Consider the following 23,011-nt stretch of genomic DNA (forward strand, 5'->3'; position numbering starts at 1 on the left):
AGTTCTTGTTCTTGACTGGTTAAACTCCAAAGACAGATGAGCCTGATGTCCACTTGTCTGATGTCTGAGAAGGAGGGGTAAATTCACATAAAGTGATTTCACAGAGCACCAGTCAAGGATGCCTTCTCCATTGTTCAATTCCATGGAAAAATGGTCCTCCTTCATCACTCTTTGAAGATTAACACCTGTGTTAATCTTGCTGTGCTATTTAATATATAAGCAGCCATCAGTCACAGGGAAGGAAAGTTGGGAACAACAAACTATAAAAAAAGTAAACAAAATACTAACTGAAATATGCTCTAAAGCAAAAAAAAAAAAAAAAAAAAAAAAAAAAAGGCAGTATTTAATGCCCTTCTGTGGATCCCAAATTATTCATTTGTTCTATATAATGGGGTTTGAAAAGTGTTAGTGAATACTCCATTCGCCCAAGTTCCAGTTAGTTGCTTTTATTGATCAGAGCTCACCGATAATTTTGTTCTCAAAAGTTATTCTTTTTATTTTTTATTTTTAGTAGGGAAATAGCCTTGTTGTATGTGAGAAGATGGCTCTGATGGCAGCATCTACTTTAACTCCATGCTTGTGATCCATCTTTCTAAATTCTAATCTAAACTCAGACACTTCCTAGTTGTATGACTCTGGGCAAATCACTTAATGCTGATTGCCTCAGTTTCTTTATCCCCAAGAAAATGGGGATAGTAATAGCACCTACCTTCACAAGATTATTGTGAGGATTAAATGAGATAAGGGTAGAGTGCTCTGCGAACTGCTATATAAATGTTAGCTATTATTATTGTTATTAACAATTATTGGATAGTTGAACATCCCCTGAATTTTTCATACTGCTTACAGGAACTTCTTTCTTGAAAATTTCCAGTCTCACTGAGCCTGACAAAGCCAGTTCATCTTTCTTAACAGAAATGTATACATAGTAGGGGTGTGTCTATACTTCCTCTATAAAATACTAATTACCAATGATATTACTAACTGCCACTAGGGGGGAAAAAAAGAACAGAGTACTTCTCAGCATGGTCTCAGCATGACCAAAACTGTTCCAGAGATTTACTTATACTTCAAAGGCAGAAGAGGATCTGTTTTCTGACTTAGTAGGGGTGTGTCTACACTTCCCATATACAATACTATATACCCTAATTACAATACTAATTACACAAGGGAAAAAAAAAGAGCAGAGTATTTCTCAACTTGTTCTCTTGACCAAAACAACAGAGATTTACTAATTTTAAGGCAAAAGGAGATGTATTTTCTGGGTAGCAGCTATTTCATTCATTTGGGAGCAGCCTGGCTTTCTCACTATTTGGTAAGATATACAAAGAAACTATGAGATCCCAGTGTTATATCAATATCTATGATATGTTTTAAGATCTAGAGGATCTTCCTAATTCCAGGTCTTCCTGGGGACCTCCCAAATGAACATTAAAAGCTACTGTAATTACAATATTCTCTCCATTTTTTTTCTTTCTTTTGTCCCTTCTTCTTTTAGAACCGAAGGCATTGACTTGTACTTGGATAATGATAACAACAGAATAAAGAAGATATAGATTTTCCCCATAAATTACAAGATTACAGGTAATGTCTTTCAATTGATTTTTATCACCAAATCACAGGACACTAGGTAGCATAGGGGATGGTGTGCTGGGCTAGGAATAAGGAAGAACTAAATTCAAATTCTCTTTCAGACACTAGCTGTGTACATCTTCTAAAGTTTAGAAGTTTAGAAGTGGAATTAGGGTTAGTTCACTGAACCTTTCCTAGACTCAATTTCCTTATCTGTGAAATGGGAATAATAAGAGCTTCTAGAGCCCAGGATTTTTGTGAAGATAACTTGATGATGCTTGCAACTAAAGACATTCATATAAATCAACAGCATTTTTAAATGGCCCTGGTGTGCCCAGCACTGTATTAGGCACAGAAGAGATGAAAATAAAAGTGAGGAGCTATCAGATATTAATGCTAATGTCAATAGCTATTAAAATGCTTTCAATTTTACTTAACAGATAAGTTATTTAAATCCTTCAGCCCATAGGCAACTCCCAAGGATCTAACTGCTCTGATTAGAAAGGTGGAGTTTTCTCACTGGGAACTCACCCCACTCTTAAAATCATAGGTGTGGATCAGAGTAAACTAGAGTGCATATAATACTCATTTAGAGAGACCCCTCTATGATATAGTGAATGGTAAATGAACGTCAAAAAGATCTGAGTTCAAATTCTCCTTCTGATACAAATGGGCACTTTTCCTCTCAGTGGTCACGAAGATTCTGACATTTTGGAGAACTGATGACCTGCACTGATGGAGGGAGAAAGTTTCTTCTTTGAGGAGTCCCCAATATGAGTGAAAGCACAAGCTTAGAGCCTCTTCTTCTCCACAAACACATGCAGATGTTGTTCAGTCAGTTCTAACTTTTTGTGACCCCATGAACCATAAGCACCCCAGAGCTTTCTATCCTCCACTATTCCTGCAGGTCTAGTCTTTATAGATTACAGATCATATGCTTTCCTTTCCATTAATTTAGTTGGGACACCAGTGAATCCACAGAATGGAAAACGTAATTAATATTCTCCCCTACTGTTGAGAAGTGATCTCTTTGAAGGCAACAGTCTTCCAACCCAGCCTCCACCCGTACCCCCAGTTCTAAGCCTTAAAACTTATTTAAGCTCCCCAATGGAAGCCCTTTGACCAATGTCCTTCTAGCCCCCTGTTACTTGTAGCCATTCCTCCATTCCTCCAGCTGAGGAAGTGAAACAAACATGTGGCTCATCATAGCTGGTAGATGGGCAGTGTCCAGAGCTCTGGGCAGCCTTATCAGAACACTACAGTCCTTGCACTTGCTTCACCTTAAAGACCCTGTAGCTTTTCGAGGCTCTGTTGGCATGGGGGAAGAAAGAATCCAGTCACACTAAAAACGGCTATTTCCAATAGGATTCAAAGCTCTGTTTAGGAAATGTTACCTTCCATGATTCACTTACACATATCTAGAAAAGGCACATTTCAACAGGGAGCTTCATCCAAGAAGAGTTTAACTAAGTGGAGTCTCCATTTCTCTATTTGTAACAGTTTAACTTAGCGTATTACAGTTTCGAGAGAGACGAAGAGGAAAGCAAATGTCATCTCCACTGCTCCAATTTTCTCTCCGGCATCAACAGGGAAGTGTGGCTCTAATTTCTCCAGCTGGCTCTTGGAAAAGCTTTTAAAATTAACTTTGAAATCCCCCTAACCAGAGTAATCTCATTTCCAAAGGAAATGCAACTTGAGCTAGAGTGAGTGGGCACAAAAATTAATTATTTAATTAATAAAGTCCTCAGGGAGGCTGGGAGGCAGGGGGAAGGATTTCCAAATACAGAGACTTTCCAATGTAGACCACCTATCAAAGCCTAAGAAAACTTGTACGCTCGTTGAGCTGTTCAAGAAATAACATTAGAAAAGGCATTCACCAGAACAATCCTGACTGCCTTAACAGCTACCACTGTATATCATAACTGAGAACTAATCAAGCTAATTTTTAAAATAGACTTGTGATTTCATCTAGAGACTTTCAGTTTAAAAAAAAAAAAAAAGAAAGGATCAGCTCTCTAAGGTTCCTCAACATTTCGGTATATCTAAGTTCAGCTCTCTGATATCAAGCCAGAAGGCATCTCAAAAACCAGGGACCAACCCTCCCTTTAATCCACTCAGCTGTGGAAATTGAGGCCACCCAGGTATTTGGGTAAAAGATAGGTTTTGAACCAAAGTCCTCTTACCCCAGACCCCCAATTCTTTCTACTGCACTGCGTCGATAAGCATAACATTGTTAAAAACCAAAGCATGTGTTCTTAATCTGGGGTCTGCACTCCTGGGGGTCTATGAGAGTTGGAGAACATGGCTAGGGGAAAATACATCTTATTTCAATAAGTACTTTTCTTTGTATTTTATTTTATGCATTAAAAACATGACTTTTGAGTCCATAGGCTTCACCTAATCACCAAAAGGATGGGGGGAAAGAAAAAAGAAAAGAAAGGAAAGAAGGAAGGAAGGAAGGAAAGAAGGAAGGAAGGAAGGAACAGAATAGATAGATGACAGATTGACAGATACATACATACGTACCTCCTTGGATGGATGAATAGACGCATAGGTAGATGAATGGATGAATGAATGAATGGAAAGATAGAAAAACAGATGGATAGACAAAGAAACATACAAAAGAAAAAGACAGACAGTATTTATGAAACACATGTCATACATTGCTGTATTGGGTATAAAAATAGTTACTTCTCTCAAGGGGCTTACATTCTAGTGGCAACAGATAATACTTAAAGATAAAGTGGAAAGGGAGAATGATGAAATAGTTGATACGGAGGTCTGGAGGTGGTTCAAACTGGAGAGTAAGCTGGGATGAAAATGACTTCTGATAATATAGTGGTTCAGAACTAGGAATTACCACTCCTCGTTGAGTCAGAGTGGAATTATTCTCAGATAGGGTTAAGGCAGCTGTTCTGTGAGTGGGGCACACTATGCCATCCCCCCCCCATAAAAAGTTAAAAAACTCTCTCTTGGAGAGTTAACTGGGTACTGAGAGGTTAAGGAACTTATCCATGGTTCAAACAGCTAGTGAGCATTCGAACCAAGACCTTTGCACTTGAGACTTTGTTCTCTTTCCTCTGTCCCATTCTCTCATGATCATCTTACTAAATTATCTGGGTATGAGTACCTTGAGCAGTGTGACAACCAGAACATGTCAGAAGGAAGTCTTGAACTCACATCTTGACTGAGGCCAGAAAATTACATATCAACTCAGACACATAGTTTACCAAAAAGAAGACCACCCGTCTTCTGCCAATGTTGGGGAATGGAGGAGGGGATCACATACAGTTCACAGACAACCTAAGAGCCCCAAATCCCAATTAGCCTTGTTCTCTGCTACCATGAAATGACCACAATCTTTCCCAGATAATCCCCAATTTTTCATTTTTTCTCCATAGGGCATTTGGGATTCAAACACACCACATGGTGCCATACTAGCGAGTCCAGGGCACAAGTTCAACAGATCACCAAGTCCACTAGCCAGGGCTAACATGCAATTGGTGGCTCTGATGAAATCGCAATTTCAGGGTCGGCCCTTCTGGCATGATCCCCCTCTGTTTTTCCAGCTGCACCGGCCTTAGAAAAAGTGAGCCACTGTCACTGCTCCTTAAAGGAATACGTGTTTTTTCAGCCCAGCCCTGTGGCCGGCAAGCAGAAAGCAAAGGAGGTGGCTGGCCCGCAAACAGGGTTAATCCCGGCAGGTAATCCCCACTGGGGGCGTCGGGCAGCCTTCTCCGGCTGCTGAAGTCTGAATCCCATTCAGCATCTTTCTCCCCCTGTCAGCAGCCCCAGAGAGCTAGCTGTCCATTCTGTGGCTCTGTTTCTCCGGGCGACGGGCATCTGAGTGTGAGAGCAAGGGGGGCTCTCTGCCATCGCTCTGCTGGGGAACGAGGGGGAAAGGGGGGATGACGAGCTGTACAATAGTCCCCAACACAAAAGGCCATCCTATTCATCCATTCTATTTCTCCATTTTCTCCAGCTGAGCTTCAGCTTCATTCAAACACCACTTAAAAGAAAGAGAAGAAGAAGAAAAAAAAATACAAGCTCTAGAGTGGCGGGTGTGAGGGGAGAGGAATCCACTAGCTAATTAATTAGAAATCATCAAATGAAGTTGGGAGTGAAGGGCAGGAGGGCTGCGAGAGCAGGAGGAGGAGGAGGGGAAGGGTACCCTCCATCTCCACCCAAAGCCAGCTCTCCCCAGCAAGATGAACACAGGGATCTAGTTGCTTCTTTTTCCATTTCCCTGCTACAAGACAAGGGGGGAGGGGGGATCCGCCAAGGCTCCCTTAGATGAGAAGGGGCAGCGAGCAGCCCAGCATTCTCAGCACGAGCCGGCCCTGTGGAGAGATATAATTGCACAGAAAACATGGCTGGCTGGTACATCGTGAGATCCCCACAAGCAGCCGCGGCTCGGGCATCCTGGGCTCCCGGGAAGATTTGCCCGCGCGCGGCCGTCCGCGGCTGCATAGCATCACAGCCGTTACGGGTTCGGCTGGGGGGACAATCGAGTTACTGCGCTTCCCAGGGCCAAAGGAAGCCGGGCTGCCATCCCTCCCGAGCCCCGTCCGTTTGTTTGTCTGCTCATTCATTCAGCCGTTCCTCCTCCCTCCCCCAGTCTCCCTTCCTCTTTCCCCCAAGTCTCCGTCACTCCCACAAACAAGGAAACGCAAGAGCTCCAATCCTTACCTGGCCGGGTGAAAGTCGCCCAGCCCCAAGGAGGCAGATGGAGGCGGGGAGGAGGAGGAGGAGGAGGGAGGAGGGATTCGGCTCAGCTCCTCCGGCCGTTCTGCCCGGGCTCCATCTCCGGGCGGCCCAACGAGCCCCTGCTAGCAGCTGCTTCTTTTACCGAGCCCCAGGGCACGGCAGAGGAGTCCTCCCGCCCCGTCGGGCAGCTCGGGTAACGGCCGCTATTCTGCCACTTCTTGGGGGAAGAGCGAGCTTCTCGGGTCCCTCTCCCCCTGGTGTGCATCCGCCCATCTCCACATGGCCCTCGGATAAACAAGGCTTTCACACCACCCACTGTGCGGCCCACGTGATGCTCCCAGCCAACAGTCTTGGGGGGATGGGGGTGGGTGGGAAGGGAGGACAGCCACATAGAAACCAACTGCCCCCTGGGTCCCTGAAGGCCCTCTCCAGAGGCAGATGGTGTGATAAGACCAGGAGGGGAGAGATGGGCCTCAAGAGGTCTAGTTTCTCTGAATCCTAATTCCCGTTAACTGGGAAAGAACTCATTCCTGAAAGGGAGGCAGCAAGGAATTTCTTAAGTGCCTACTGGGTGCTCCCTTTATTAACAATATTTTCATCAATCTGGGGAAGTGGGTGCCGTTATTATCCCCAGTTTTACAGGTGAGGAAACTGAGATAGAGAGAGAGAGCTAAGTGACTTGCCCTGACCCACACAGCCAGGACCTGTCTGAAACTGGATTTGAATCCAGATCCAGCCTCTATCCAGTGGATCACCTACCTGCTTCTCAGTTACATGAGAGGTGCTTTGAGAAAAGATTGGGCTCAGTCCTGGGTGGGTGTCTGAGCCACATTTTAGGACAAGGGGCACTAGATGGAGAATCTGATGGGGAAGTCCCAGAGCATTACCTCTCAATGAAGTATTATGGAGTAGTAGACAGAGCTGTATTGAGAGTAAGGAAGACCTTGGTCAGAATGGTGCTTCTATGTGACTATCAACCAATCTCAATCTCTGCAGCCTTGGGTTTCATCACCTGTAAAATGGGTCTAATAACACATGTCATTCCTTGACAGGTTACATAGCTCATGTGATATGATGCAGGGGATTTGGAACAAGAGGATCTGGATTCAAATCCTGCCTCTAACATTTACAGGTTGCATGACCTTAAGCAATCACTTGGCCTTTAGGTTTCTTTGATTTGTAAAATGAGGGGGATGACCTTGATGTCCTCTATAATTCCTTTTGGTTCCAAACCAAGGACTTATTGATCCCAACCAAAGAAGATGAGGAAGGAAAAAAAAAAAAATAATCGTACAACTTCAAGCCAGCTTTGTTTTCTGTGAATTTTTTTTTTTAATTTTCCTTCCATTTTCAAGTTTACCAATGCTGACTGAGGAAAGCACCAACATTAATGGAAAATTAACTTAATGGTAATGGACTCCATATATTTCCCTAAATAATGATGGCAAACCTGCCAATGAAAAAGTCAATTTTGACTTATTTGAAATACCATAATTTAGGATTTAATAAAAAACAAAAGGTTTGATTGTTTAAGCTATAGGAAACTTCGAACAAGAGGGAAAACAAAGCTTTAAAGTTTCAAGAAGGAACTTTATCATGTCATAAAAAATATACTGTCCAGTGTAAGAGTTAACAGTAAATGAGTTTGATTTTTTTTTTTTGAGGGGGCAGACAGATTTGAAATGATGGAATCACGGAATAAATGTGAGTGACAAATCTGAAGACACCATAATTTCCCTCAAAGCCAACTCCAATGATGTCACCACAAAGAGCCAAGGGATCTGACTCTTAGCAGATTCAGGGTAAAGTGGAAGAAATGCCAGAGCTGGGAACTCTGAGGGGAATGAAGGAGGAAGAAATGTCTCTGTAACTGCAATGAAGGAGGACTAAATGTCTCTGTTAGTGCACAGGTAAGTTTCACTCTGTCCTGGAAACTGATTACAGTACTTCCATATTCCTGCCGTGTCAGTCCCCCAGAAGGCAGAAACCTTATCATTAGGATGTATGATGCATCTTTTCTCAGGGAAAGCAGAGTGATGTTAAATGGATACAGGTAACCACAGCATGTATAGTACTCTCCTGCCTTCCCACTGAGGACCCCCCCCCCTTTTCAACCTCAGAACCTTGAATTGCATGGGTGTGTGTGTGTGTGAAGGGAATGAATAAGCAATAAAGAAAAAGGGGAAAGAGATTGAGAATTCTCTAAAAATGTTCATCTAAGAAATGATTGAATAAATCCAAATCCTTGGAAGTTCAGGTGATTTAGGTTGGACAGGCAAATAACTTCTGCTTTGAATCAGCCCCCAAAAGAAAGAATAAAAAAATACAAGCTACTCTCAGATTCTGAACTTGGAGAATCACTCAGCTCATTTCCCATTGTGTTGAATTTTCTTAGCGGCCTTCTCAATGCCTTGGGTAAATGCTACTAAGAACCAACAGAATGAGATGTTTGGAATGATGTCACCATTCTTTTGTCTACTCCCACTCATATATATGAAAATGGGCTTCCTTTGAGTAAATCCCCCTTTTCTGTCTCACTGAGCCCCTGAATTATTTTGCCTGTGGACTAGCATGGGGGAGCTGGAATTGACATCATCTGCTAAGCAGAGCCAGAGTGGCTCTGAGTCGTAACTTGCACCACCATTCCAAAGCTTTTTCTCAACCAGATGCAAACACCTTGGGAATCACCCTCAAGAGGCTTGTGAAAAATATGGATCAGCCTTATAGCTTTTGTGCAGAGGGCTCTCAGATGGCATTCAATATGAACTAGACCCTGTGCTAAGTATGAGGGACAAAAAAAAAAAAAAGAAAGAAAATCCCAAAGTCTCTTCACTTAAAATCTTTTACTTCAAGACCAACATATGCAAAAATGTTTTTTAGCAGCCCTTATTGTAGTGGCAAAGAACTGGAAGTGGATGCCCATCAATTGGCGAATGGCTGAATAAGTTATGGTATATGAAGATAATGAAATATCATTACTCGATAAGAAATGATGAGCAGGCTGATTTTAGAAAAGCCTGGAAAGACATCCATGAACTGATGCTGAGTGAAATGAGTATAATCAAGAGAACACTGTACACAGCAACAACAGGATTATGTGATGATCAGCTATGATGGAGTTGGTTCTTTTCAGCAATGAGGTGATTCAAGGCATTTCTAGTAGACTTGAAATGGAAAGTGCCATCTGCATCCAGTGAGAGGGCTATGGAAACTGAACATAGATTAAAGCATAGTACTTTCACCCTTGTTGTTGTTGTTTGTTCATTTGCTTTTTTTCCCCTTTCTCATGGCTTTTTCCCTTTTGGTCTGATTTTTCTTGTGTAGGATGATGAATATGGAAATATGTTTAGAAGAATTGCACATGTTTCACCTATATCACTTTGCTTGCTGCCTTGGGGAGGACAGAAGAAGGCAGGGAGAAAGGAAAATCAAGAACACAAGATTTTGTAGAGGTAAATGCTGAAAACTTATCTTCACATATATTTGGAAAAATAAAATACTATTTCAAAAAAAATTTTATTTCTTACTGGGATGATATAATTGGCACAGAAATAATTAAGGAAACCAAAAATTTCACAAGAGACTTCCCATAGGCAATGGGGCCTGAGCTGTGCTTTGAAAGAAGCTGAAAATTATACAAGTCAAAGAATGGAAGAAGTTGATTCCAGATCTAAATGATCATTTGTGCAAAGATGTGAAGATGGGAACCTTATCTCTATAACAGCAAATAAAGCAGCTGACTGGAATGAAGAGTAAAGAAATGAGAATTCGGTCAGAGATGTCATCCCCTCTGGAAGGGGAGATTCAGCATATTCTTTTTGAAATCAAAATGGAAAGATGAATGGGACCAGATTATAAAGAATAATCTGGATTTCAGAACCCAAAGTTTTAGGTGAATGATTTTAAATGTTCTTAGAAAAGATAGACTATCTTCTATTTCTAAAGAAACATCTTATTTCTGGATGTATTAAAAAAAAAAAGATTCCATATCTTGAGTTAACAATCACATTAGAGTTAAAGATGCAGTTAGAATGATTTAAGAGACAAAAAAATAGGTTTTTTTCCCCCCAATGGATTCTACTAGATAGGCCCTATCATTTATCTATGAAGCAAGCAGATGTCACAGAATAACAAAAAGACAAATCTCCACCTATATCCATGCATAAACATGCAGTACTGGCAAGACCTTGGGAACCAGAGTTCCTCCCCTATTTAACTATCAATTAACTATCCCTAGCTCAGTCTCAACAAATAGCATATGAAAGGCCTTTGAAAAAAGTTTGGAGATTAAGTCTGATTTAATCTCTATCAGTTATGTATGGCATAACAACATTAAGGTATAAATTGGAGAGTTGACTAGCTTGAGGGTGTTTTTACATCTAATTCAACTGGACCACCCAGGGTTTATTTTCTATGTGGTAGGTATGATTCCGCTGGAAATGTGTGGCCGAGTTGAAGTCATCATTGGTTGAGGGAGAACCCACACCAAGGGAATAATGGACTCTTTCAAATACCGAGGTATGTTTTTTGTCATAAAGATGGCAATTCCATTATGGAATAGACTCCCCATTGGTGGCTTCAGTGCTTTTGCAGTCTGTCTAATATGACTACAATGCTTCCCATCCTCATCCTGACAGGGGATCAACGTGTATACAGAGAAATATAAAACATATGACTTCCTTCAAGGCTCTCCCTTGGTGCCCTCTTCACCAAGAAACCTTTCCTAATTCCCCTGCTTGTTAATTCTTTCTTGCTTTTCAGATATATTTAAGTTATGCTGATTGGAGATTATTTTGACCCAGAAAATACTGGCTTGGGAAGTGAACAGCTGGCCAAGAAGATGGCAGGATGGGATGCAGAGAATGGGATTTGGATTTCTAGAACAAGGCTTAAGAAATTACAGTCTCTTAGCTGGGGATGTAGTATATCTAATGAGGGTCAGGAAGAATGTCTCTTCTCAGAGACTTACAGATCTAATCAAGAGACTTTAGATTAAAAGTAAAAGGGGGAAGGGGAAATATTTCCCCTATATAGAACTTTGAAGCCAAATAATAGGGGGTGGGAGAGAGGAAAAAGGAGAGAAATGGAAATATCTAGTAATTCCCATGAGAAGTTATCCAGGAAGAGGGGAAATAATATTTATGGCATCAGATGACAATAACAGCTTTTTTAAAAAATTAAGTTTCACAAAACAATATACAGTTGCTCTCGTTGAATCTTCATGGAAACTCCATAGAGTTGATGCTCTGAATACTCCAATTTCATTGCTATGAAAACTGGAGGCATAGAGTGGTTTAAGTGACTTGCCTACGGTCAGATAGCTAGAAAATTCCTACAGCAGGATGTGAACTCAGTTCTTTCTGATTCCTAGTCCTGTGCTGAGTTCACTGTGCCATCTAACTGCCTAAACTTATTATGTATTCATTGCAGGTCACTGTATGAGAATACGAGATCACATAGTGGATATCTGGGATATATTGGGTGGTGAGGACAGAGAAAGGAGAGGAGTAATTGCCTGTACTTTGTTTCATTTTCTCTATCAAGGCAAGTAATCTTGGAAAGAACAAGACAACAGAAATGCTTAATAGGGAAATGAAATTCAAATGATGAGGATTAACACCATCTCACTTTAATAATGAGCTTTATAATTTGCAAAGGCTTTTACATATTGTATTTCATCCTCACAACTCTATGAAATAGGAACTACTATCATGCCTATATTACAGATGAGGAAACTGAGGCTCAGGGAAATTCAAGGACACACAGCTAATACATGTCCCAGGCAGGATTCAAATCCAGCTGTTTCTGCCAACACAAGAAAGATTAAATCAAACACCTGCAGCATGGTGAGCCTAGGAGAAGTTCTTAAGTCAGGAATAAGTGATGTTTTTCTTAAAATGTTAGGCACTTGTCAAGTAGTTTTTTTTTTTTTTTTTTTTTTTTTTTTTTTTCCCCCTTGATGCCAGAAGACAGGACAAAGGTCAATAAGTGGAAGTTCAAGGAAGCAAATTTAGGTTTGATCTGACAAGAAGCATCTATAACAATATATTATGTCCAAAATACTGTTCTGGGTGGTTCCCTCTCTTACTCTCTTTCCAGAATTTAGGTAAGACAGACAGTGACATCACAAAGCTTGTGTCATTACAGACAACAGGACAGGGACTTTCACATCTATCTTCGTATCCTCTCCAGTGCTTTATATATACTTACAGAATTATATTAACTACAAGATGTAGCTGGAAGTCAATGAATTCTGTGAAATGCTGACTTGTGATTCACCACTGACGAGTGCCCTGAAGAAGAAATTTCCTGGGATGCCCACGTTTTATTTTTGTCTGGAATATACCATTAGACTGATAGCATAACTAATTTCCCTCTATCTTCAAGCACGTACAAATGATGATTTTGGAAACTTATTTGGTGTTGCAGAAATGTAGAAGATAGGGAGCAGAACTCAGCTTCAATAAAAGATGGCAGACAGACACAAAGACAGAAACAGAAAGAGATACAGATGAGGGAGGGGACAGAGACAAAGACAAACTGAGAAAAAGAAAGAAAGGAGGAGGAAAGGAGGGGGAGAGACAGAAGCAGAGAGACAAGAGACAGGGAGACAAGGAAGCAAAACAACACACTCTAACTTTGTAATAAAAACAACTAAGATCCTCCAAAAGCTCTTTGTTGCCTACTTTCAAAAAAAAATACAAAATAACTTTGGAATATGAGAGAAAAGTAGCCACTTGGGGAAGGAGAAGGAATGTGAAATGCCTTTTATAGGAGAAGGAGCTTGAGCTAAGCTTTGAAAAGAAGGAGGGGTTCCAAGAAGAGAACATCTAGTTGATGTATGTCCTATACATAGGAATGGAGTCAAAAGATGAAAAATCAAAAATGCAGCACCACCAATACATTAGTTGGATTGGAAAAGAGAGCCCATGAGGAAGAATGATGGGAACCATACTGGAATGTAATTTGGTAACAGATTGTGAAAGATTTTAAATCAGTTCAAAATGTCTTTAAGCAAAAGTTAAATTGACTTGTGCTTTCCTTAATATTTATATTCTCTGGCACACTTTGAAATGGTTCAGTTATTAAGTACATTATATCTTTTTAGTACAATTCCTCTCTAGTACCAAAGGAAACATTTCTGTGGTAGCAAAGAACTGGAAACCAGATAGAGGGCCAAATTTTGGTTCAGGAGTATAATGGAATATTAATGTGTTAAAAGAAATGATGAACAAAAGCATGGGAAGATTTTCATGAACTATTATGAAATAATGGGGGAGGATGAGAGAGGAAGAATGTGTACAATGATCACAATAATGTAGATGGAAAGAAACCCCAGAAAATAACTGAAAATGAATGTTGTAAAATTACAAAGACAAGTCTGATCTCAAAGAAAAAGTAGGAAACTACATTGTATCACCCACAACTTCTTTGCAGAGTGGTCATGGAGGGGATCTGGATTTGGATCCTTAACACAGATTGTCAGATGAGTTTTGGTGAATTAACCCCCCCTCACCCTTTTCTTTAAAAAATAAAGTTATAAGGTATGCTTCTTTAAGACAGGGAAAGAAGAAGGAAACAATGGGAGATTTAGATGATATAAAAACAAAAGACATCAATAAAATTAATTTTAAAAAACTGTATATCTTGCAGTAAAGAATTTTTAAAGAAAACTTATATTTCACTATATTCAGTACTATATTCAGAGCATAGACTCAGAGCTGAAGGTAACATGCAGGCCATTCCATTTCCTTCATTTTGCAAATGAAGAAACTGAAAAGCAGAACAAAGAAGTGATTTATTGATTGACACACAGTGAAAGAATGATAGTGGCCTTCCCTTCCTGCTTCTCAGGTAGCCCAACACTTTTACAATAAGTCAACACCTCCTTTAAAAATCTTTTATGGAAAAAAATTAAGACATTACAAAATTACTATGAATATCAATTTCTCCACAGGGTTCTAATATTCATATATGTCCATAAAGACATAAATAAAATCTCTTGCCCATCCCCTTCTCCAGTGATCATGACAAGAGAAACTCATTTAACATCAGAAGAGAAAACAGATGTAGAGCCCACACTCTCCTAAAACACGCATCGATGGTCAAGCTGGAATTGCAACAGTGATGTGCATATGTTCCATTTTTTGCTCTCACTGAGCTCACAGTGTTTCTCTGCATGTGGTAGCTATGTGTATTTTTACATTACAATGCATGTGCTCTCCAACTCAATTTGCATTTATCTAGGTAATATCATCTAGAAAAGATTTGCCTTATCTCGACTTCAAAATTCAAATTTAGGTTCATTATGTACTGAGCCTACTGTGATTTGTTGCAAACCTATTAAGGGAATAAGGAGAGCCCCTCAGATGTAGAAATCTCCTGTAAAGAGGGCTGAACCCAAAACATTGGAATACTGACACCCCTATTTCCAAAAGATGACACTTGCTTACAAAAACGGTCAAACTGCCCTGTGCCAGTCTTGAGGAACATGCCCTGAAAGCCGTCCTTCTCTCCCCCTAGATATGGTTCATTTCCAGAAGGGTTGCTTGAGAACTAACCTAAAACCAGACGGCCTCCTCTAGATTACATATGCTACCTAAAGAATGTCTTCAAAATAATGTAGAGAAATCCGCAGGACTGTGAGTCACATCCCCACCAGCACAGCAAAAAGCAAGTGCTTTCGCTCAATTGAAGGATCATAGGATTGCAAGAGTCATCAGATAATTCTAGTTTTTCAGAGATTCATAAAAGTTAGCTCACTTTTCCAAGGCTCCCTGAGCAGAGCCAGGATTCGTGAATTCAAATGCTCGGATTCCAAGGAAGAAATCTAACATTTTGTATTCCTGAAGCATCATGCTGGCACAGAGTTCCTGTAACTGAGGGATGAGACTACAAGAAGTCTTCCATTGATGAGAACTCCATCCAAAATGATATTCACAAAGGCAAAGCATTTCTGTGCAAAAGGAAGTCAAGGTAGTCTAATGGTTAGAGCCCTGGGCTCAAATCCCTCCTCCTGACACTTATTAATTGGATGAAGTGGACAAGTCACTTATGTTTTCTAAGATTCAGTATTCTTACTTAAATGGAAATATACAGGGTTGTCTGTAATGAGGCTCAAGTGAAATAATACATAAAAAACTGTCAAATTTTAAAACCCTATATTTCTATAATAAGGATCATAATATCATCATTCTCATCTTTCCAAAAGAATTTAGAGAGAAATAGTCTTAATAATAACAGAGTGATGTGTGAGTGTACTGCCTCCTGATCTGGCTTCCTCAGAACTGGTGTATCCAAAGTAGACTGGAATTGACTTAGGCTAGATGGGTGCTTAGAGAGAAGGCTCTGAGTCTTAAATCTCTGATTAAGAACTGGGAGGGACCTTAGGGGTCATTTACAACCAACTCTTGCTTTTTACAGATAAGGAAACTGAGAACTGTGGTTCACCGATTTGCCCCCAAATCACATACAAGTAGTTGGGAGGGAGGAGAAGAGGGACCAAAAGTAATAAACGTGCTAGTTGTACTCTTTCCCAAATGAACCTGACACTTTGAAAACAAATTGAAATTAAACTGAGACCTAAATGATTTCATAATATCTTTAAGGGAAAAAAATAATAGAAGACTTGAATTGACAGGCAGAGGAGAAACACAAAGAATTACCTGTCAACTCTATCCTGTCTCTAAGTATTCATAAAACAATCACACAACAAATGCTGTCATAGAACTTGCTCTAAAAAGTAGGATGCCTTTCCAAATCAGAGAAGGATTATACTTTTCTTGGCTTAGAGTAAAATCGGATATAGCAAATATTTTTGACATGTTTAGAGTTCTGCATCACGCGGCATTTCTGACCTTTGTTTCCAATTCAGTAATTTGTACCAGCACAAACAAGTCATCTTCATCAAATCCCCAGCCCCATTTCCCATTTTAGTAGCATAATCGTAGCGTTAAGGTGGAAATCGGTAGTGAGAAACTCTCCTGAATGGGAACACTGATACTCAGTTGTAATGAATATGAGCTGCCCAGGCAGATAAGTTCCAAACCCACAGCCTTAACCCCTATTAACTTCACCCTACAACACAAAACACCTGGCACCCAACTGCATCTTCACCCAAGGGGTCAATTAATAATACTGAAATCACAGTTGATCCAGCAGCTCTGGCCAGATTGCAATCGAGCCTGTCACTGGCTTGTAGAAATATAGGAGCCCAGGAAACTCACTGGGCATCTCACCCCTGAAGGATAATTATCATCTTTCTCTAAGTTATATACAAAGACTCTGCAAAGCACTCGAGGCAGCAAGGTCCCTGAGTTCAAGCTAAAGATAAAGTTCCCTGTTTCTGGATGAGAGATTCCATTTTAATTAGGGGATTTTTATTCTCAAGAAAAGATGGGCACTTGGCTGGCTAGCTCTGTAATGTCTTTAGAGATGGCTGTAGTTTTTAGTGAAAGCTCAGCTATGGTCAAAAGAAATGAAGGCATGGAGAAAACTGTTTTCTAAGGAGGGCAGAGGGTTGGAGGAATTTGACACTATTTCATGATAATCATTTAAGCCAAGGATTCTTAATCTTTTTTGAATCATGGACCCCTTTTGGCAGTCCAGTGAAGCCAATGGACCTTTTGTTCAAGGATGTTCTAATGTGCCCTAAATAAAATCAGTAAGATTATAGAGTAAAATAATAATATTAAAGCAGTTTTATATACATAAAATATACATGCATATATCAAATCAAAAACTTTTGATTAAGATTGTCAATTGCTTCTTTTTCTTTGCATTATGATGACTGGCCCACAGATTTGGAAAGGAGAGCTCAGCTGCTCCCTAATCTCACCCACACTTGAACAAGAATCTCTTCACCAACCGGTACCTCAACAAACAGCTATCCAACTTTTGTCCAAAGAACCCCCAATTCTAAAGAACATCATTTTCATAACTATTTTATTTTCCCCTTCTATTTTTGCTGTACCTTTTCTGATAGATGGCCTCAATAAAAGTTTATCTCACTTTCATTTTCTTTATTTCCACTGAGCTTAACATGAATGAAGAAGTCTGATCAGAGGGGGCTCCTTCTTCCAGAAGAAGGACAAGGAATAGACAGGTGACTAAGAGTGATTGATGGGTCCATAAGTAATCACTAGAGGAAATGTACCTCCAATCCGTGTGTACTTTCTTACATGCCTTCTTACTAAGGTTGAATTTTCAAAGATGTCTGGGATCTGCTTCATTTGGAATCATGTATTTGTAAATGACCCTCTCTCTTTTTGTCTGCCTTCTGTATCTACCAGGAGTTTTTACTTTCTTGTTTTTGTCAGATACCTTTGTATACATTTTGTTTTTATTTATCTGTCTACATGTTGTCTCTCCCAAGTAGAATGTGAGCTTTTTGAGGATAGGAATCATTTGCTTTTTTCTCCATAGCCTCAGTTCTGTGCATACAGTGGGTGCTAAGTAAATTCAGGTTGACTCAATTTGAGTTGCTATTTGAAAAAAGCACGTAAGTTTTTATATTGTCAGACCAGATCGATATTTCATTAGTTTTGCCGAGCTGATTTGTTTTTCTATTTTTGTTGTTATTGTTGTCCTTTGTTAGAAGCAGGATCAGAGTTAGAAATGAAATTAAGGTTAAAAGCAGGATGGCTTTCTAATTATCACCATCATCATCATCATCATCATAGTACATACAAACACTTTAAGGTTTGTAAAGTTCTTTAGAGGAAGAACTTTTTGGGGAAAAGGTAATATGGAAATACAATATAAAATAAGTAAAATCTTGTTTAAAAAGGTTTTACTGTCAAAAAAAAAAAAACCAGATATCTCTAATCCTCCTGTGTGTATGTATATGTGTGATATTAATATTCAGAAAGGAATTTCAGAAGTAATATTCCTCCTTCCAAGAATGGCATGTATTACAGGGCAAAGGGACTCAGATGTGGAATAAATTTATTTTAATTGTAATGAGCTATGATCTCATAGATACTAATTGAAGCTTTAGGGAGCCTGAGAGAACAATGGTATTTGAAAACTCCAAAGTATTTTTCAAGTGAAAATAGACTTAAAATTAAGTTGGTTTTTGCATAATGTTATTCTGATAAGATTTTCTCTATCACATGTAAATTAAAGTAGCCAAGATGAAATACTCCATGCTGAGATCAATAGAAATGGTAGGATTCAACAACAACCACCACAGAGCAGTGTTAGTGTTTATAGTCAGAAAATTAGTGGTTAAGTTTTGTTTTACAAACTATCTGACTTCAAGAAAGTCATTTCTCTTCTCTGAATGTTGCATTGTGGGTACTTCCTTCATTTATGCAATTGCAGCTTCTCTACAGCTACAACTTAGTTTGAAGTAGTATGTTCCAAAACTCAAAATAATTTCTAAAAAAAATTAAATTAAAACAAAAAATAAGCTCATCATCTGTTGGCCAATCACAGATCACACAGATTTACAATTCAATGAAACCTTGGAGATGAGATCCTCTAGCATAATAACCCCCTCATTTTATAAAAGAAAGAACTGAGAAACAAAGAAATTAAATGATTTGAACAAGATCACTGGGGTAGTTAAAGAAGGGCCAGAGCCACTATTCAAATTCTGATTCCAAACCCAGTCCTCCTTCCTTTGGACCAGGTCCTTTTACTTGATGAGACCAGGAACTCAACTCAGTTAGGACACACAGGTCATTGCAAGCTCCACATATGAAATCTTTTTAAAACTTGACCAAGCTCTCCAGAACTTTGCATCAGGTTCCAATAATGCAATGCTGCTTTCATGCATGATAAGATAGTAGCATAGCACCTTAGCAGAGATTTCTAATCTATTGATACTTGTAGTAAATTCAAAGGGAGGTCCTAAGGATCTAGGAAAAATGGATGGAAGAATTTAATGGATATTGAAGAAGCCCCTATGGGGTAGTACCTTTTTTTTTGAAAAGAATTACCAACACACACACACACACACACACACACACACACACACACACACACACAGAGTGTCAAAGAGGAGATAGATATAATCTATTAAATTGTAAGCTCCTTGAGGGCAAGAAATTTGAATTATCTCAACTTTAGATCTTTCCTAGAATCTAGCAAGGTGTTCTATATATCACTGAGGCTTAATAACTATCAGCTGTGTTTATAAAATAAACTTTGCATCATTCTCAGACACTTTATCTAAACATACAGTGGTTATCTGTCTTTATTAATGTCACTCACCACAACAAACCTGTTGGAGAAAGAAAGGGAGGGAGGAAGAAGGGAGGAAGCGAGGGAGGGAGAGAGGAAGGAAGGAAGGAAGGAAGGAAGGAAGGAAGGAAGGAAGGAAGGAAGGAAGGAAGAAGGAAGGAAGGAAGGAAGGAAGGAAGGAAGAAGGAAGGAAGGAAGGAAGGGAGGAAGAAAGGAGGAAGAGGAAGGGAAGAAGGAAGGAGGAAGGGGGGAGGAGGAAAGGAGGAAGGAAGGGAGGAAGGAAGGAGGGAAGGAAGAAGGAGGGAAGGGGGGAGGGAGGGAGGAAAGGAGGAAGGAAGGGAGGAAGGGAAGGAGGGAGGGAGGAAGAGAGGGAGGGAAGGAGGAAGGGAGGAAGGAAGAAGGAAGGGAGGAAGGGAGGGAGGGAGGAAAGGAGGAAAGAAGGGAGGAAGGGAAGGAGGGAGGGAGGGAAGAGAGGGAGGGAAGGAGGGAGGGAGAAAGGGAGGGAGGGAAGGAGGGAGAAGGGAGGGAGGAAGGAAGGAAGGGAGAAGGGGAGAAGGAAGGAAGGGAGAAGGGAAGAAAGAAGGAAGGGGGGATGGAAGGGAGGGAGAAAGGGAGGAAAAGAGGAGGGAAGGGAGGGAGAAAGGGAGGAAAAGAGGAGGGGCGGGAGGGAGGAAAGTAGAAAAGGGAGGGAGGAAGGGAAGGAAAAAACTGCTCTGTACCAATTTCTGTAGCAAGTCACAGTGATAAGAAGTGTGCTGAGCTTGCTCTGAGAGGATTTCCTGACATAATACCCATTACAGTCAATGAGAATCTTGCTACCAATTTGCTCAGCACTTGAAAATACAGGGATAAAGATTGCACGGTGATTAGCTAAGGTGGGAACTGACTAATTACCTGGTTTCAATGGTCACTGGTGCTGCTGTCAGAATCCTGTCTGCCCTTGCAAAACATGTGGCTGTCACAGCTTTCCAAGGATAACTTCTGTGTTGGGGGTCCATGGGCCAAAGTAAGAGCAGAAGAAAAAATTTCAATATGAAGGCGAATCAGCGCCTTACATGCCAATAAGTATAATGCCAGGCAGCAGGAAGGCCCAGTGGCCAGAGCACTAGAGTTAATAAAGAAAATTTGAGTTCGAATCCTTTGGGGAGCTGGGAAAAGAGAGAAAGAAGGAAAAAAAGGAGAGAGAAGAGAGAAAAATGGAGAGGAGGAGAAAAAGTGGAGAGAGGAAGAGGAGGAAAAGAAGGGGGAGGGGAAGGAAAGGGAGAGGAAAAAAGAGAAAGGGAAAGGAGAAGGAGGCAGAGGGAAGAAGGGAGAGGGAGGAAGAGAGAGAGAGAGGAAGAAAGAGAGAGAAGAGATCTAGCTAGAACTTATGATTTCATTAACATTTATTTCTGCATGAAGATATATACCTAAAATATATACCTATATCTTACAAAATTCACCCCCATGGTTAAATTCAGGCGATTAGGAGAGGATGCTGTGTTTAGAATGAACAACTTTCTTTTGAAAGAGACGTAGTACAGTGTGTGTAGAGAAACTCCAGAAGAAGAAATTCCCTTTACAATGTAGGTTAGCATCTGCTCTGCAATCTAGAGTCTAGAATAAACCAGTTAGTCACTTAGCAAGCATTTTTAAAATGTACACTATGTGCCAGTCACTGAGAAACATGGGGAACACAAATAGTGATAGTAATAGTAATAATAATAATAATAATGAAGAAGAGGAGGAAGAAGAAGAGGAGGAAGAAGAGGAGGAGGAAGAGGAAGAGGAAGAGGAGGAGGAAGAGGAGGAGGATGAGGAAGAGGAGGAGGAGGAGGAAGAGGAGGAGGATGAGGAAGAGGAGGAGGAGGAGGAAGAGGAAGAAGAAGAGGAAGAAGAAGAAGGAACAGCCCCTATGTTCAGGAATCTGACATTATAAAGTTATAAAGGGAAGATTCCACATGCAATGAAGCTAAATGAAGGGGGAGGAGAAGGTACCTCACCAGGAGCCCAGAAGAATGAAACTTGGTGGCAGACAGATAGGGGGTCCTCCACCCACACTCGCCCTATGGGTGATTTGCCCAGAGCCACACAGTCAAATGTGAGGACTTAAAGCTGGGTCTTTCTGGTTTCTCTCTCCACTACATCATTTGCAAACATTTCTATTTTTATACAATAATTATATTACTTTAAGATTTGCAAAGTGCCTTAGAAATATTACCATTTGGGGGGCAGCTAGGTGGTGAAGGGGATAGAGCACCAGCCCTGAAGTCAGGAGGACCAGAGTTCAAATCTGTTTTCAGACACATGATGCTTCCTAGCTGTGTGACTCTGGGCAAGTCACTTAACCCCAATTGCCTCGGGAAAAAAAGAGAAATATTATCATTTGATCCTTATATCAGCCCAATGAGGCAGGTGCTATTACTACCCCCCAAATTTTTTTTACAGAAGCAGAAACTGAGGTTCAGAGTGGTTCAAATGGATAGGAAGCGTCTGAAGCAGGAATTGAATTCAGTTCTTCCTGACTCCGAGCCCATCACTCTACCACTGTGCTACATGGTTACTCCATACATAATCTTGGGCAGGTGCTGAGAATTGAGCAGGGTGGAAAAGCAGCACTCAATTCCCCTTGGAGAATTGAAGAGAGATTTTCATGACTGCCAGTTTCCCATCGAAACAAAGGCCAGTCATTTCAACATCGATCTCCTTCCACTGATCCTATCCAGGCTTGAACCATGGATCTCCATAACGCCCAAGGATGTATGTCTCTCAAAGGACTGCAGAGAGACCCATTGTGGGCAAGAATAAGCTGAGACATGTTACCAGGCAAGACTTGTTCACAAGAATTAGCATGAAGAATCCAGACAGAATGAGGGAGTCCAGTCCTTCCAGTAAATGCTGGTACCCACACAGCATTCCCATCACCATCACTACCAACAAATTACAATCCCGAATTAGCAGAGTTGCTCAATTATGTGTGATTCTTTCAGAATCCATTTAGGTTTTCTTGGCAGAAACACTGCAACAGTTTGCCATTTCCCTCTCCAAGTGATTTTACAAATGAGGAACTGGGTAAGTGACTTGCCCAGAGTCACACAGCTAGGAAGTGTCTGAGGTCAGCTGTGAACTTAGGGAGATGGTTCTTCCTGACTCCAGCACTGATCTTTGACCACCTAGCTATCTGACTTACTAGACTGCTAGTAAACTGAGTTGGAACTCCACTCCTACCCCCTACTGCCCTGGACTCTGCTGGTTCTCCCAGATAAATAGCCTGTTTCATAATCTACAATAGTAGTTGACCATTAACCTCAGTCTGCTTTTGTATGATTTTTTTTTTTACTTCTAACTTTGCAAGGTTTTACCCAGAGGGTGAGCGTTCTGCCCAGGGAATAAACAGTCCTACAAGGAAGGCTGGGTCTCTAGGGAGGACAGAGAAATCTCAATTTCCCAATCAGGCAAGAAACACAAGTTGAAAAAAAATAAAAACCAAAGTCAATCTTCAGTGAGCACAAAACCCAGTCTAGTTCTGCATTCATATATAAATGAAAATCAATTAGTATCAACT

At 40.5% G+C, this 23,011-nt stretch overlaps 1 protein-coding gene and 1 long non-coding RNA gene across 2 annotated transcripts in view; one reads left to right on the top strand and one right to left on the bottom strand.

Moving 5' to 3' along the window:
* Positions 1-23,011, bottom strand: part of MAGI1 (membrane associated guanylate kinase, WW and PDZ domain containing 1) — a 691,778-nt gene that overhangs the window by 206,693 nt on the left and 462,074 nt on the right. The window lies entirely within an intron of this gene.
* On the top strand, positions 6,007-9,640 carry LOC116420356. The gene is made up of 3 exons (XR_004230757.1): positions 6,007-6,472; positions 7,944-8,189; positions 9,604-9,640. It is a non-coding gene; the product is annotated as an uncharacterized LOC116420356 (long non-coding RNA).

The sequence above is a fragment of the Sarcophilus harrisii genome, chromosome 1 (assembly GCF_902635505.1).
Source record: "Sarcophilus harrisii chromosome 1, mSarHar1.11, whole genome shotgun sequence".
NCBI lineage: Eukaryota > Metazoa > Chordata > Mammalia > Dasyuromorphia > Dasyuridae > Sarcophilus > Sarcophilus harrisii.